Below are 15,829 nucleotides of genomic sequence, written 5' to 3' on the forward strand. Positions count from 1 at the left end.
TTAGCACCGGTTCATGCTGAACCGGTACTAAAGGGGGGGGCCTTTAGTGCCTACAATTTAGTGTCGGTTACCGAACCGGCACTAAAGGGCCTTACGAACCGGTGCTATTGCCCGGTTCTGCACTAGTGCATCTAGTTTTATCCATTTCTGCGACATTTAATCCGGACAGAGGGAGTATGATGTAAGAGCTCGGGATAAAACAGGACAACACAGTAAAAAAATACTGAAAAACCCACAGCAGAACCAAAGTATTCAAACCCACTAATATGAGATAGTACACTCATGCAGCTCAGGATGCAAAACTACCTGACAGTTTTCCTTGCAAAAATCAACATTGTGGCCTTTAATCATACATTTTGCTACAACTAAATTTAGATCAGATAAAGGTTGGATTCACGCCGATTAACAAAATACATGCTGATGTAAAAATGTAGTGATATACAACAGGTACTTACATCTACATTGGAGCACAGAGAATTCCTGCAAGAATCTTTCCTCATAAACGATACCATTGCAGAAAATCTTCTATCTGTTAAGCTTATTTTCTAAAAGAGAGATGGGTAAGAAACATGTAGAAAATATGATCAGCATGCTATAAAATTTCATGATGCAAGTATATTCACACGCTTCTTAGAATTGAGTTGACATATTTTTGCTGGACTGGAGCGGACTAGTTCTTTGGCCACTGGAATCTGCTTATTATCAGTAGGAGTTGGGTTTCTCTGTGCTGGAGCAGTATCTATAAAAACTGGAGTTGGTTTATTATCTCCTGGCGTTTGGATCTTTTGCAAAGGCCTTGTTTGTAGCCCTTCAGATGCTAACATAGTCGTCTTCCTCTTGCATGCCTTGTATAGAAGAATGATGCTTTAATTATAAAACATATGGCAGCAGAGAGATGGAATAGGTACTGAAGAATAGAAAGACATGACATATTGACATGTATTCCCTCCATCCAGAAAAAAATGGATGGGTCTAGGCGTATTTCAGTTCTAGATACATCCTTTTTTATCCATTTCGGCAACATGTAATCCGGACGGAGGGAGTATGGTGTAAGAGCTAGGGATACGACAGGACAACACAGCAAAAAAACACTAGTTGAATGTAAAACTGTATGCTAGCGGAATACGTACAGAAATAATTAAGGCAACATACACGTGTATGATTGGGAAAATAAGATGGCATTACAACAGAGCACTAGAACAACACTTCAATGTAAAAAAATATGGTATGGTAGACAGATGAATTACATACTGATGAATAACAATGCATAAGATATTCAGAAGCATGATGTCCAAATTAAGCAGATGGCATTGCGATAGGGTAGAATGACAGTACTTGTCGGGGATATACCCCGCGGCGTAACCCGACCGGAAGTATAACCCGGCCGGACTTGGCGATTCACCGACGACCCGCACTGACTAGACGGTTTACAAGCAACCTCACTGAATATTATGACTCACTGGTAACCCGGCGGGCGGGACAGACGGATGACAAGGCCCAAGGCCCAGAAGGCCGGTTTATGTTAATGGTGGGCCGGTTTAAAGATAAAAGGTGTGAGGAATATTTCCCTTACAAAGAGTCAAGACCCGGACTTGTATCCGGTTTGTATTAGAAGATAGACTAGTCCTAATCCTAATAGGACTCCACATGTAACCCGCCCCTTCAACATATATAAGGAGGGGCAAGGCTCTCCAAAGAGGGACAATCAACAAGAAAACAATCTCTAGGGCTAGACACAAAGGGGGAGCCGGCTTATGCGGCGACTCCCTCATGATCATAATGAGACCTAGCCACAAACAACATGTAGGGTTATTACCGGATGATGTTTCCCGGGGCCCGAAGCTGTCTAAACCCTTGTCTTGTGTTGCGTCTCTCGATTCCGCTCAACGCCTCTCAAGCTACCACATAGATGCGTTGGCCTCGCGACTAAGTCCTCACACTAAGGACATCTGCCGTGACAAATCCACGACAGTTGGCGTCCACCGTGGGGCTCGCGCACGGTGGTGTTGAGTTTTTGGAGGAATCTCTATGAGGGATAGAGGAGTTCGCAATTTTTCTGTCTGAACAAGAACCGGCGTGAAAAAAAAAAATCACATCTACTATGAGTTCGTCGGTCCAGATTGAAGACAAATTCAACAGTGACATATGTATGATTGAATTAAGGGATTTTAGGATTTGGCGTTCTTCTGTATGTCACCGATGCAATGCGATCCGTCGAATCCGAATAGGGGATGAATTATTTACGGCCGCAGTCGCGTGTCGCCAAGACCATCAGTTTGCCCGAAGCCTTTTTTGTTAGTACTCCCAGCGCAGAAACCAAAGGCAACAGTGGCGGAAGCTACGGATCAAGTGAAAAGTCCTGACCATGGCATTGTTTCCAACACATCAAACATCAAGCCCAATGGTTTTAAATACAGTACTAGCATATCTTCGACTAGTACGTCGACGGAAGCCAAATCGGTTTTTCTTTGGTCAACTCCGATTGCTACATGCATACAAGGAATCTACCAGGAGATTAATTCAAGAATTAAGGAGGAAAAAGGCTACCACGTGGGATAGCACGTGAATACCCAGGAAAAGGAAGTACAACCGCTGTACGTGCATAGACACGGACTCAGTTTCGCCTCGTTGGTTGATGGCGCCACAGCCTCAAGTCGCCAGTCAGCCGCCGTTGTGGTTTGCCGCGTCGCCAGCGCGCCCACCTCCGTCTGTGAGCCGGCCCACCTTGACGAGTCGCCGGCCATGCCTCCGTTCGCCGCGGCCTTGCCCCAAGCACCACCTGTCTTCGCTGCTATGACCCGCCTCTGCCGCGCCGGCCGCTGTAGAACCGCCCTCGTCGCTCCGCCTCTGGTTCAGACACCTCAAGCCGCTTGCCTCCGCCTGCACAAGACTCTGCTGCCGGTTTACCTCTGTTTCCATGGTCGTTTCTGAGCCGCCACCGTGGCCGGCCTTGAGCCCCCTTGCCTCAAGTCGTCTTCCCGCGCCGGGTTCGGTCTCGCGCTACTTCTGCAGCGTTGTTTCTTGTGTCGTGCCACTCCGAGCCGGCCCCGCCATGGCTGACCTGCTTCACTCCGCCAACCACGCTCGCTGGCTCACAGCTCGGGCTGCCCGTGCACTCCCTCCGCGCGCCCGGGCCGGGTCGCTGCTCACGGCCGCCTCCCGCGCTGCACCTCGCAGCTCCGCCCGGTGTTCCTCTGTTGCCCCGCTGTCGCTGTGGAGTGCCTTGCCCTGCTTTGGTTGCCTCCATGGCACGGCTGTGCCTCACCTCGCCTCCGCAGGCTTCCCGCCTCCACCGCTACAAGCCACCCTGACGGCCGGTTTCCATCCCGGACGTCGAATCATCAGGGGTCCGGTGTCTCTGAACCTGACCACATCAAGCCTCGCCGGTCCGCCTCGCGAGGGGATCCGCTGCTGACTTGCCATGCTGCCCAGCCTCCGCCTTGCCGGACTGCACCCCGGCGTTCGTCTGCGCAAGAGCCGCTGCTGCAGAGCTGTCGACGTTCCGGCCTGAGTCGCCTTCACCTCCGCTCTGGGCACCTCCCGCTGGCCACCCGAGTGTCTTTGCTCCGACAGCAAGCCCCTCTCTTCTCGATCTTCAACTGAAAAAAAGGGGGCTCGCGAGCTGCATGTACGATTGTGGAGTGTGGTTACTGTTGATCAAATCAACCTGGCTGTCTGTTTCATTGACAGCGTTGACGGGCGTGTGTATTGGTGTCATGCCCTGTGACCACGACGTCTGATATTACAGCTTGTGAAGCACTGACATCGGGAGATAAAGACCAGTATTGAGACATGAGGTCATTTGACTAAAGTATATATCAAGGTTCAACAACATATGAAGGAGAAGAGCTACGGTAGCATCTCGTGAGGTCCTCGAGGGGGTCAGCGGAAAATCCTTTGGATGCATATAAGGACCAAAGTAATAGTACTGAAAGGTTATCTACAGATGTCACATACGGATCATCTGCCATACGAACAAATCAGGTGCTATTTTTCTAAAACTTTTACTGGTATAATTAAGTATCGTTCAAAGCTTTTTTCACGGTATACTATGTTGTATATAGGTCAATTGACTCATAGCCAAGGTATGATCCGGTCCTCGTGCGCCGGCGTCGGAGGCAACATATACATCTGCACCGCCCGTGCCAGTTGCTTAAAGACCTAGAGAATAACCCGGAGGGTTTCTGCTTGAACCGCTGGGATCAATATTGAGTTGCCGACCAGCCTAAACCGCCTCTGTCACGATGAACGGATCATCCGTTGTCCGAACAAAAAACATCAGGTGATATCCGTCTGGTTTGTTTTCATAGCACATATTAATTTTTGTGTGAAAAATTGCTTTGGCATGTGATATTTTTTGACGCAGGACAATTGTTCATTACAAATGAGGCGTTATATTACGGGCACAGAGCACGCGCTAGCAACGTTCTGCACTGGCGTTTCGTCCGTGTTATACCACCCGGTGAATGAACGTGAGCAAGTCACCGTCCCTGTGGCCCGGTTTACATCAGCTTGTCGGGACCGCACCCGCGATTAACTCGCCTGTCTGTGCCGGTTTATGACACCGGTGCCGATTTTCCCCGTCCTCACCGGCTTACAATGCCGCGGCCAACTCATCTGTCCGAGCTGCCTCTGATGTTACGGTTGTCCTTATCGTCCGTTTCTCGCGACCTGGTCTACATCAACATATCGGGCCGCACTTGTCTGCATGAGCTGTTTATTGAGTACGAACAAGTCATAGCTTGGGTAGCCCGGTTTTCTTTCAACAAAATGGAGGCAAATTATCATATACTATCAACCGACGTATGCACTAGGTGGTTGAATGGGCAGGCGCACAAGTCGCCGCCACTACAGTTTGGTTAACTTCAAATCACCAGTTGGAAGGAACCATTGGCCGAGTTGCTGACACGGCTCATACGGGATCAATTATAAACCCGCCGCAGTCACCTCAACCTTCTGTGGATTCACATCATGCTATCAACACCAATGATATACAAGTTATGTCGGCTTATATCACGGTCAAATATGGAGAGTCTCAAGCCAACTCCTCGAGTCACCTTTGAGACTAGGGGGCTACGATGACATGGCTCAGCAAATCTTGCCAGTTTCAGCAAATTTAAAAGCCCCAGGACGATGGAGGGAAAGATAACCCGGTCCCGGCGGCTACTGTTATATTGATGAAAATTTAAAGGCCGTCAGAAAATTTCTGGCTTAGAAAGTATATGACAGTTACAAAATCCCGGCTCAATGAAGAAGTTCCGGGTCATCAGAAAGGATTCCGGTTTAAAATCCGGCTCAAGGGGAGTCAATCTCACTGAAGCTCTCAAATATCCGGTTTACAATCCGGTTCAAGGGAATGATGTCTCCCACAAAGCTTTGAAGCTCTCGATATCCGGTTCAAAATCCCGGTTCAAGAAGAATTTATCTCTTGCAAGAAGTTAAAGGTTGCCGAAGAGGGCCTGTTGCCATGATGCGTGGTTTAAACATGGGTTATCCTGCCTTATTGGGTTATCATATTATTAATCACATGGGAGCTTCTGTTTATAAAGCGGAATTCTGATTACATATTGATCCGGCTATCAAACCAATATTATCATAAGGGGCCAAAGAGAGTCTGTTGCACAACACAGCTCAAACATGGGTATCCCTTGAGCACAGCTCACAATATCACTTGGGGGCTATGTTCAAACCATAGTCACACCTCTTGATAGGCTTAAAGCCACCAGGGAAATCACTTGGGGGCTCTGGTCGTATCCGAACCATAGCTTATACCCTCTTGATCACCATAAGGGCACCAGGGAAATCACTTGGGGGCTTGGTCGTATCCGAACCATAGCTACACCTCTTGATAGGCATAAGGCCACCAGGGAAAATCACTTGGGGGCTATGGGTTCGAACCATAGTTACACCTCTTGATAGGCATAAGGGCACTAGGGAAATCACTTGGGGGCTTGGTCGTATTCGAACCACAGTTACACCTCTTGATCGGCGCAATGCCACAATTATGACTACATGGGGGCTCTGGTCGTATCCGAACCATAGCTTAAACCCTCTTGATCATACATATACATCATCATATATTGCATCATACATTGCAGCATCATTACATCATCATAGCATGTATCATATGTGCATGGATATACCGGCGTTCATTAACCCAGCTTGACTTTCAATGGCAAGTTGTTTGTACATGATCACTTATAATCCGGCGCTTATTAACCCGGTCTGGTTTTGACTAACAAGTCGCCAGTGTTATAAGGAAAATCCGGTGTTTATTATATCCTGGTACGGTTTATTATCATAATCCGGCAAATTAAGGAAGGAGTTCTCAATACTGAAGATTGGGGTTACCACCCCCACTACAAGAATTTGTTAAACCAACGAGGTGATTCAATGTCACAGGTATCACCTATGTCATATTTGGTTATCTTCAATTACAACTTTGGTTATAAACCCTGGTTATTTATATGGGCATTATGACCCGCCCTGCGGTAAACCGCCAAGGATTCTTGTGATCTACTTATGTGCAAGATAAGAATGCATTCGGGTGGCTACCCACCCTGATTTTCGATGTTAAGTTGCCAGGGCATATGTTATTTACACTTTGAGCAGGATTTGCAGAATTATGACATATAAATTCAAGCTCATCATCAAAATTGATGCTTCAAAAGGGTTATCCATTTTGGATTTTCTCAAAGGCTATCAGCCGCCGGGTTATAAAAATTCCGGCTTACAATGAATGCGCATTAAGTCGCCATCGGCCAAGAGCCGCCGAGTATTTAAACTCCGGATTTACTTATCAACTGGTAAGATATTCATATCTTTCATAGCCAAAATTGCCTGGATTTCCATGATGATATTGAATGATTGAGGTTTTTAAACCGGATTATATTATTCAAATCTTCAAATAGCCAAACATGGCTGGATTTTTTATGGTTATCAATAACCAGTATTATGATCAAGGTTTTCAAAGTCGCTTTAGCGCAATGGCTATCATATTATCAATGGATACGATTTATTCTACAATGGAGGGAATAGTCCCGAGTCGCTGCAGGCTTACGACCCGGCACTTGGGGGCTACATTACTCAAATAGAGATTATATCAAATATGCCAGTCTCATGTCGCTGCAAGCATGCACCATGACACTTGGGGGCTAATGCAAAGTCATTTTTATTGGCCTTATTGAAGATCCAACTCATCGCATCATAATGACCCAGCCCTTGGGGGCTACCAATTGCTCCTATCAATGATTCAAGGTACATAAGTCTTATTCCATTATATTCAAGGGTCCACTGATCAGTTGGTAAAACACAAAGCTCTTAACATTGTGGACATGGGTTCAAGCCCCATGGTGGAGTTACATCATATGATGTTATTTTCAATGAAGCATGATTATATTTATAAAGTCCCTGCTCATTATTGCATAATGACCCGGCCCTTGGGGGCTACACTGGTTGAAGTTTTTTGAGCGTCAGGCAATTACAAGTCCCAGGTTGCTGCAAGCATGACAACCTGACACTTGGGGGCTACATAATATGGAGTATTCAGTTTTTTTACTAAAGTGACTGGGATGAACAACATGGATTTCTTAAGTGGCAATATTTATATTGAAGCAAGTCTTAAGCCATCACTTTGTTCTGTTCAAGACTTGGGGGCTATAGATAATATGGATATAAGGGAGAAAAATCTTCAAAATCTCAGTTTTGAATAAACCAGATTGACCCGGCGTCATCAATAATCATGAACCGACGTTGACAACAATCATGAACCGGCGTTGGCAATAATCATGACCCGGAATTATCAGTTTTTATAACCCGCTGATTTTGGAAATCATAGCTTGGCAAGTTCTACATTTTCAAGCCGGCTGAATATCAGTTGAATATTTGAAGACCAATATTTTTGTCAAGTCAGAGCATTGAAGGCCGACTCAAATGGATTACTTATTTACAATATTTATTCTACAAGCAAATTGATTATGAAGCTGGTCTATTGACCCGGATTTTTTAGAAGAAGAAAATGACAAGGACTTAAGGATGATCAGGTGCCGGTTTACAGGAATTCTTAACCCGGAGCACAACCTGTCAATTTTGTTCTTGTGTTTATTTTGCAGCATAAGTTTACCATGGATAAATCCAAGCTAAACTTGGGGGCTAATGTCGGGGATATACCCCGCAGCGTAACCTGGCCAGAAGTATAACCCGGCCGGACTTGGCGATTCACCGACGACCCGCACTGACTAGACGGTTTACAAGCAACCTCACTGAATATTATGACTCACTGGTAACCCGGCGGGCGGGACAGATGGATGACAAGGCCCAAGGCCCAGAAGGCCGGTTTATGTTAATGGTGGGCCGGTTTAAAGATAAAAGGTGTGAGGAATATTTCCCTTACAAGGAGTCAAGACCCGGACTTGTATCCAATTTGTATTAGAAGATAGACTAGTCCTAACCCTAATAGGACTCCACATGTAACCCGCCCCTTCAACATATATAAGGAGGGGCAGGGCTCCCCAAAGAGGGACAGGCAACAAGAAAACAATCTCTAGGGCTAGACACAAAGGGGGAGCCGGCTTATGCGGCGACTCCCTCATGATCATAATGAGACCTAGCCACAAACAACATGTAGGGTTATTACCGGATGATGTTTCCCGGGGCCCGAAGCTGTCTAAACCCTTGTCTTGTGTTGCGTCTCTCGATTCCTCTCAACGCCTCTCAAGCTACCACATAGATGCGTTGGCCTCGCGACTAAGTCCTCACACTAAGGACATCTGTCGTGAAAAATCCACGACAATACTTGAATTTGAAAACATGTTATCACGAATGGAATAGGTACTAAAAAACAGGAAGGCATGACATATTTACATGCATGATCAGCATGCTAAGCACATGGCATTGCAACAGAGTAGATACACTCCAGGACATTATATGCATGTTGTACCCATATCACAGGCCAAGTTAGAGCAACGACCTTGTGGGGTGAAGAGGATTCATCATCTTTCTGCAAGTCTTCTGAAGAACGGCCTTTACATGTTCCATCATATTGGGTATCATTGACATCAAGTTTATTGGCCTTTACATTGCTCCGTGAGGTTCTTGTGGATATATCAGTGTGTGCAATTATATCTGACATGCATGGAAGACAACTAGTAGTTAGATTTATGTAATGAGTGCCTGTAGGAGACGACATAAATAGTAGGACTGGGGTTAACTAGCAGCAACAGGTCTCATAAACTAAAGGGAGAACATAGATGAAAGCTACAGAATATGTATCGTTTGTACTCGAGATTAACTAGATGGCACACAAAAGTATTAAAGAACAACATAGGAAATACTAGAAGTGGTATAATACTATAATCACCAGCCTGTGGGATAGCATTGGCTGATGGATGATAACTATGGAACAATGTTACCTAAAGAACAAGTATCTTAGCTGAACTATGGAACATCGTTAACTCCTGAACAAGACCCGTAAGAGATCAACATGAATATACAGTGAAATGTGATGATCTATTTTCCATGCTTAGATGAATAACAAAGCCATAAATGTTGCACACAAGTAAGATGAGGGTACGATCTATCTGGCTGCCATCCATAGGAGTGAGCATCATGTGCTGACTTGTCGATGGCCCTGCAGTTGTTGTGGCTGTGCATGTCGGGCATGCGCATTCGATGCAGGGAACTGTTGAGTGGGGACTATAGCTCCCTTCTGGTGTATGCTTCCCTTGTTGGAGCAGCTGCGGTGAGTCGGAAGACGGTGTGTCTGAAGATGCAGATAACGCATAATGTTAAGAACGACATATGTCTTTGATCTGAAGAAATACACTAAGAGATCAACATCAAGGTACGAGAGTGGTCACACGTCTGTTGACTGAAGACTAAATTGGGGTCACACGATTTTATTTTATTTTGGTACTGTCCGATCTACGCCGGATGGCTGGCCGTCTTGTGCCTCCCGGCTGACACTGTTCGGAATCTTCCCCGAAGAGCCAGCGACCAACGGCAGAGCAGCTTGCCTCCGCCGTCCGTGGCCCCGGCCAAAACCCCGCTCCCCGCCCCACCGCACTGCCGTGGTTGCACCGCCCCCGGGCCAATCCACAAAGACTCCCCGTCATCCAGATCCGGCGGCGGCAGTATCTTCAACCCACGCAACTCTAAAAGATAGCCATCTAATCGTTGCTTCCGCGGTGAACTTGCGGCCCCGCACCCTTACGTTAGACACCAGCCAACCGGCAACCTAGGAGCTCCGCCGCCTCAAGGGGTGCTGCTTCCCATTGCAAATAGATTGGCCCATAATAAAAATTCAGACAACTGACGCCTAAATAAAGTGATTTGAGATGAGGGTGCGACCTATCTGGCGGCATGGTGAAGTAGGCAGGTCCAGCTGCCGAGTCGGTGAGGCCGACGCGGTTGCGGTGGCGACCGGCGGCAGGGAAAGAGCGATGTCGCGACGCTCGACGGCTACGCCGAAGCAGCGCCAAGACTCTGGACGGATCCAAAGTTGGAGCCGCTCCGGTGCCGTGAACAACGGCGGGGGGTGAATCGGCTCCGGTATGGTTCACGCGGCCGTCGTCGAGGCAGCACCAGCAGCGCGGAGTAAGAGGCACCCGGCCCAGTGCACGACGGCAAATGGACAGCGTCTCCGGCATTAGGGAGGAGGGCGACTGTGAAATTGGTGCGGTGGGGGCGCCATGGAGGTGGGGCTGAGGTTTCGCGGCTCGGGAGAAGGGAGCTTCCCGGGGAGAAGGTGATTTGGCACCCACGAATTATGAATGGGGGCGGGCGGGGGAAATTGGGAGGGGAGTGGAACCATGTCTTACAGACGCATTTGTCTAAAATGCGAGGGGGAGTTACAGTTCTACCCTTGCCTATAGGCTTCTCGGCTTGGGTCTGTGTACTGAGGGTCGGGGATAGTAGAGTAACTTTGCTTCTCTGGGCGGGAGTGATTTCGGGCGAGGAGGGCGTGTTTTGAACTATAGTGGGCGCGAGCGATTTCGGGCGAGGAAAGCGTGTTTTGAAATAGTAGGCGCGAGCTATTTCAGGCGAGGAGAGCGTGTTTTGCCGACCATGGTTTATGAATTATTCGGCACATGTCATTTCGGCCAAGGAGAAGGCGCGCTTGGATGAAGTTACGAACCTACCCTCAATGTACAACGGGCCAATTGATGCGTGTCCCGCATAGGACGGTAATTTCGCGTCTCCCATTTATTTGCTCGGGCGAATTCCATCGAGCGGAGAGGATGTTTAAGGGTTCGTTCAAATTTTGGGAGAACGAGCATCCACGTCTACCTTACCAAGTCGATTCGGATCAAATTTTGAAATATTAGCTTGCCACTTCTTTTTTAGATGGAGAGATGATGCTCGGGAGTAATGTGTTTTTACATGCTCGTCGCTAGCGATTTACTATATGACAAATAGTTGACCCACTCAAAAACGCGAATCAAACCCAAAATGAAATATCTCGATTCAATGAAATAGCTCGTTCAGTAGGTCAAAATAGTGAACTAAATCCAAAATTAAACACCTCAATCGAGTAGCATGTTGTACAGTATTATAGTACTCCATGAACATGTTGAAAGTCAAATTAATGAACTTGTTTGATATACGCATATATCCGTTCATGTGTGGATTGCAGACAACATGTTCTTCAATTTAAATATTTGAATGCAACTTTATATCGAAACATGGTTTATATCAGTCTTTGATGCATAAAACGCGACCTCCCCCTCTCCCGGACTCATGTTCTCTCTCTCTCTCTCTCTCGCCGACAATCTTCAATTCTGTCGCACGCATCCGACACAAAAACCTTGTTCTTCCCTCTCCCTTTCTCTCCATCTCTCTCTCTCTCTCTCTTTGTGTGTGTGTGTGTGTGTGGGGGGGTCTTTCTAGTTCGCATGCATATTTACACCATCTATAGGTCTCTCTCGCACACTATGTATGATACTCTAGCTAGTCCAAGCTAGATATCTTGGGTGCACTCATCGTACGCACACAGATTCCTTGGCTCTTTGCCTGTAACTCTCTCACGCACCACTATGTCGTCTCGGAGCTCTTCCCCCTCTCTCAAACTCTCCATCCACCTGGGTCACACATACACATGCATATCTCACTCGCACTCGATAGGCCCATCTAAAACTCTATCTCTCCCCCTCGTTCTCTCTCCATCTCACACGTGCACACACACAATCTCATGCCCAGCTAGCCAAGTATGATGGTCTCTCACTCAATTGTAGGCACACACAGTCCCCCCTATATGTATATGACTAGCTAATCTTAGTCTCCATCACAAACATGTGCATGGTCTATCTCGATTTCTCTCGGGGCATCTTTCTATCGTGCACGCACTCCCTCGATCTCCCACCCATATAGTCCCCTCACGATCTCGACGGGATCTCTGTATCACAAACACACCCTCTCTCCCTCCCCATGCGTCCATGCCATCCATGTGTCCCTCTCGACCTTTGTTCCTTGTTGGCCACACCTCTATTGGACATGTGCTACAGGGGTGTCTCTCTCCGTTGCAAACAATCACACACTAGCTATCTTCGTGTATCTCCTCGCCTCGCTTTTCCATCTCGGAGATGCATGCGTGATATGTTCGCATAAGAAACGAAAAAACACACAATCTCTCTAATTTATCGTTTGTTGTCACTTTCTCTTTCACACACATACTCTTTTTGCACACTTACTCATTCTCCTTCACACGCACTTGATCTGTCTCGACTAAGGCACTCTTCTCGGTCCATAGCATATAGATTTATTGAAAAGTCAAACATCACAAAGTTTGACCATGTACGTGGAGAAAAAGAATTACATCTAGTACGGCAAACATATACCATTAGATTCACCATGAGATGTAGTTTTGTATGATGTATCTTTGGTATTGTAGATATAAATAACATTTGCATAAACCTGATCAAAGTTTCTAAAGTTTAACTTCTAAAAAATTTACATGCACTGCATTATCGAGCGGATGGAATATCTCTTTCCCCCTCTCAGCTATCTGACGCACCACTCAGCCTTATCGGGGCTCCTCAATCTCTCTCAAACTTTATTGGTCAGTTTGGTTCGTGACCTGACCCTCATGCCTTGATGGCCGGTACTGCCTGGTGTGGACATGAGATGTAAAATATTTCTGTGGATGTTTTGAAAAGTCAAACCTCAGAAACGTTTGACCAGGTATATGTGGAGAAAAACATTTACATCTGGAACGATCATTAGATTCATCACAACATGTACTTACTTCATACTATCATTTATCTTTGGTATTGTAGATATAAGTAATTTCTTTATAAACTTGGTCAAAGTTTCAAAAGTTTGACTTAAAAAATGTTGGAACTACATTATCGAACGGAGGGAGTAGCTCTTTCTCTCTCTCTGCTATCTCTCACGGGCCTCCCCTCTCACTCGAACTCTCTATACCGACAGATTATACGCTCACTGTGTCAGCGTAATAGCTCCGTATATTGTTTAGTTGGCCGGTCAACCAATCCACATGCTGCCTTGTCAGCTCGTGTTCTGTATCTTCGTGTGCTGGCCCATGTGGCAGTGGGTGAAAATAAGTAAACTAGAGGCCCATCTGACACGCGGTGAAGTAAACAAAGTTGAAACCACTCGGGGTAGCACCCTGCACGCTAGTAAGTTGAAACGAAATTATGATGACAAGTGTAGTGTTCAAAACTGCATCTACGCACTGCACCGAAAGAAATATTTTTAGTATTTTTTCTCACGTGATCACCTGCATCATTTTTATGCTGTACTACTATAGTAGCCTAGGCTAGTCATAGTGGAAAGTAACTTAGACTACTCCAGTAACTCTATGGTTACCCTAAGAGCAAGTACTACCTCCATCCTGGTTTACTCTTCCAATTTTGTAGTATCAAAATTTGACCATAGATTTAACTGACAAAATGTTAATGCATGTCACTAAGAACTATATCGTTGGATTCGTATTTGAACATAATTTCAAATGGTGTAATTTTTAGTGACATGCATTGGCATTTTCTTAGGTAAATCTATGATCAAAATTTTATACTAAATACGAGATAGTATTACAAAAGTGGGCTATGTAGGCCAAAACATGTGCCAAATTCACTTGTGATGCATTTGGCATCGATGCCCCTCCATTACTCACCTGGTGTCCCAATCTGGATCACCTACTTTGTTCCGGTGCCAAATTAACTCACGCAATGAAAAAACACTGCGTGGGAGAGAGAGAGGACTGAGGCAATAAAAAACACTTGTTTGGGAGAGTGAGAGGCTGGTGTAGTTGGTTTGATTGATTTGTTTATACATGTGGGTCTGTGTGCACAGCGGTGCCAACTCTCTCACATCGCGAGAGCGGTGCCAAAATCTTTTGATTTGACATCGATGCGTGTTATGTGGCATACTTTTGTGAAATATGGCATCGGCCACATAGTGGAAGGCAACAAATTCCCAAGCTCTTCACGTGCTCCTAGTTAAATGAGAGGAAACACAGAGAGAGAGAGAGTGAAAAAATATCACTAGCCAGCCAATCCTATCGTATGAGCGAATGATATTGGTACCTGTTGATGACACGACAATCTTATGCAGCCAGCTGCTCTAATATGTTCTCTTATTTTGCAGATAAAAAAAGACCCGAAAGTGAAAAATGTGCTGCACTATAACAATCTCATCGAATGCCTTGATCTCCTTCTTACAGAAATTGATTTGATCGACTACCGAGGCAGCACATCTGAGATTAAATTGCCCAGGTTCTTTGTTCTGGAGGCAAGTCTGCTCAAGGTAATGAGGTTTGGCGTTCTCTGGCGCAACAATGAATGGCGTGCTGATCACCGCAAGCGTCTAAGCCTAAATGACAAAGTCTCCGCAGAAGCTAATTTTTTTTTGAAACATCAAGTGGCCAGAGACTCAAAAACTTATTTGCCCATTAGTGACTTGTCAGAGCAGTGGATTTTAGTTTGTACGATAATGCTGCATCCACCTAAAGTAACGAAAGTTCTTATGTAAACTTCCTAGTAATTCCCTCTTCGTAGGTGCAGCATTACTCCTAACATTTGTAATATCAGTTTGAAACTTGTAATATTGTTGTGTCCTATTCCTGCATTTTCAAAATCTTGCGAATCAAACAGGTCCTGAGTTGGTGATGATGTTGTGCCTCCCATCTTTCACCAATAGCCGTCGGATCTAGATCTGACGCATACAAACCAAGCTTCTCCATTTTTGCAAAAAGATGCCCGCACGTGTTCCCTATTTACAAACAACTCCTTCTCTCTCACAATCAGCCTCATCTCCTCCCCACCACATCTAGGAGTAGAAGGCCGTGGAAAAATCTGGCGTGATGGCCGCTGCCAGAGCCGTCCACCCCCAATCTTGGTGTTCCGTGCAATGCACTGGCATCTACGCACGGGAAATTATGTCGAACAAGGCTAGTTGTAAGCAAGCTAGCTCTACAACCATGATGATAGTGTCTGTAGACGGTGAGGCTAACTATGGTATGCCGAACACGGCGCCTATACTCAGGTGTCATCTCCGGCGCAGGTTCTTGTCACTTCACTGTGAGGAGCAGCACGTAATAATTTGACCAACGGCTAGTACAGTGCTAGTACTCCTACTAGTACTAGTAGCACCACCGTATGGATTTAGGAGTACTACCACGTCCATCTGGATTTTAGTATTTGACTAGCAATATCTAGTAATGCATGTCACCAAAAATGTAATACTCCCTTTGTAAATAAATACATGGTGTTTTATTCCTATCGGCGAGAGAACTAAATGTTTTTTTGCTACTCCTAACTAGAGTACTAATAGGATTACATGCAATGAACTAAACACTGCATGTCATGTTTGG

This window comes from Triticum urartu, chromosome 1A (genome assembly GCF_056163025.1).
Source record: "Triticum urartu cultivar PI428250 chromosome 1A, HENAU_Tu73, whole genome shotgun sequence".
NCBI classification, from domain to species: Eukaryota; Viridiplantae; Streptophyta; class Magnoliopsida; order Poales; family Poaceae; genus Triticum; species Triticum urartu.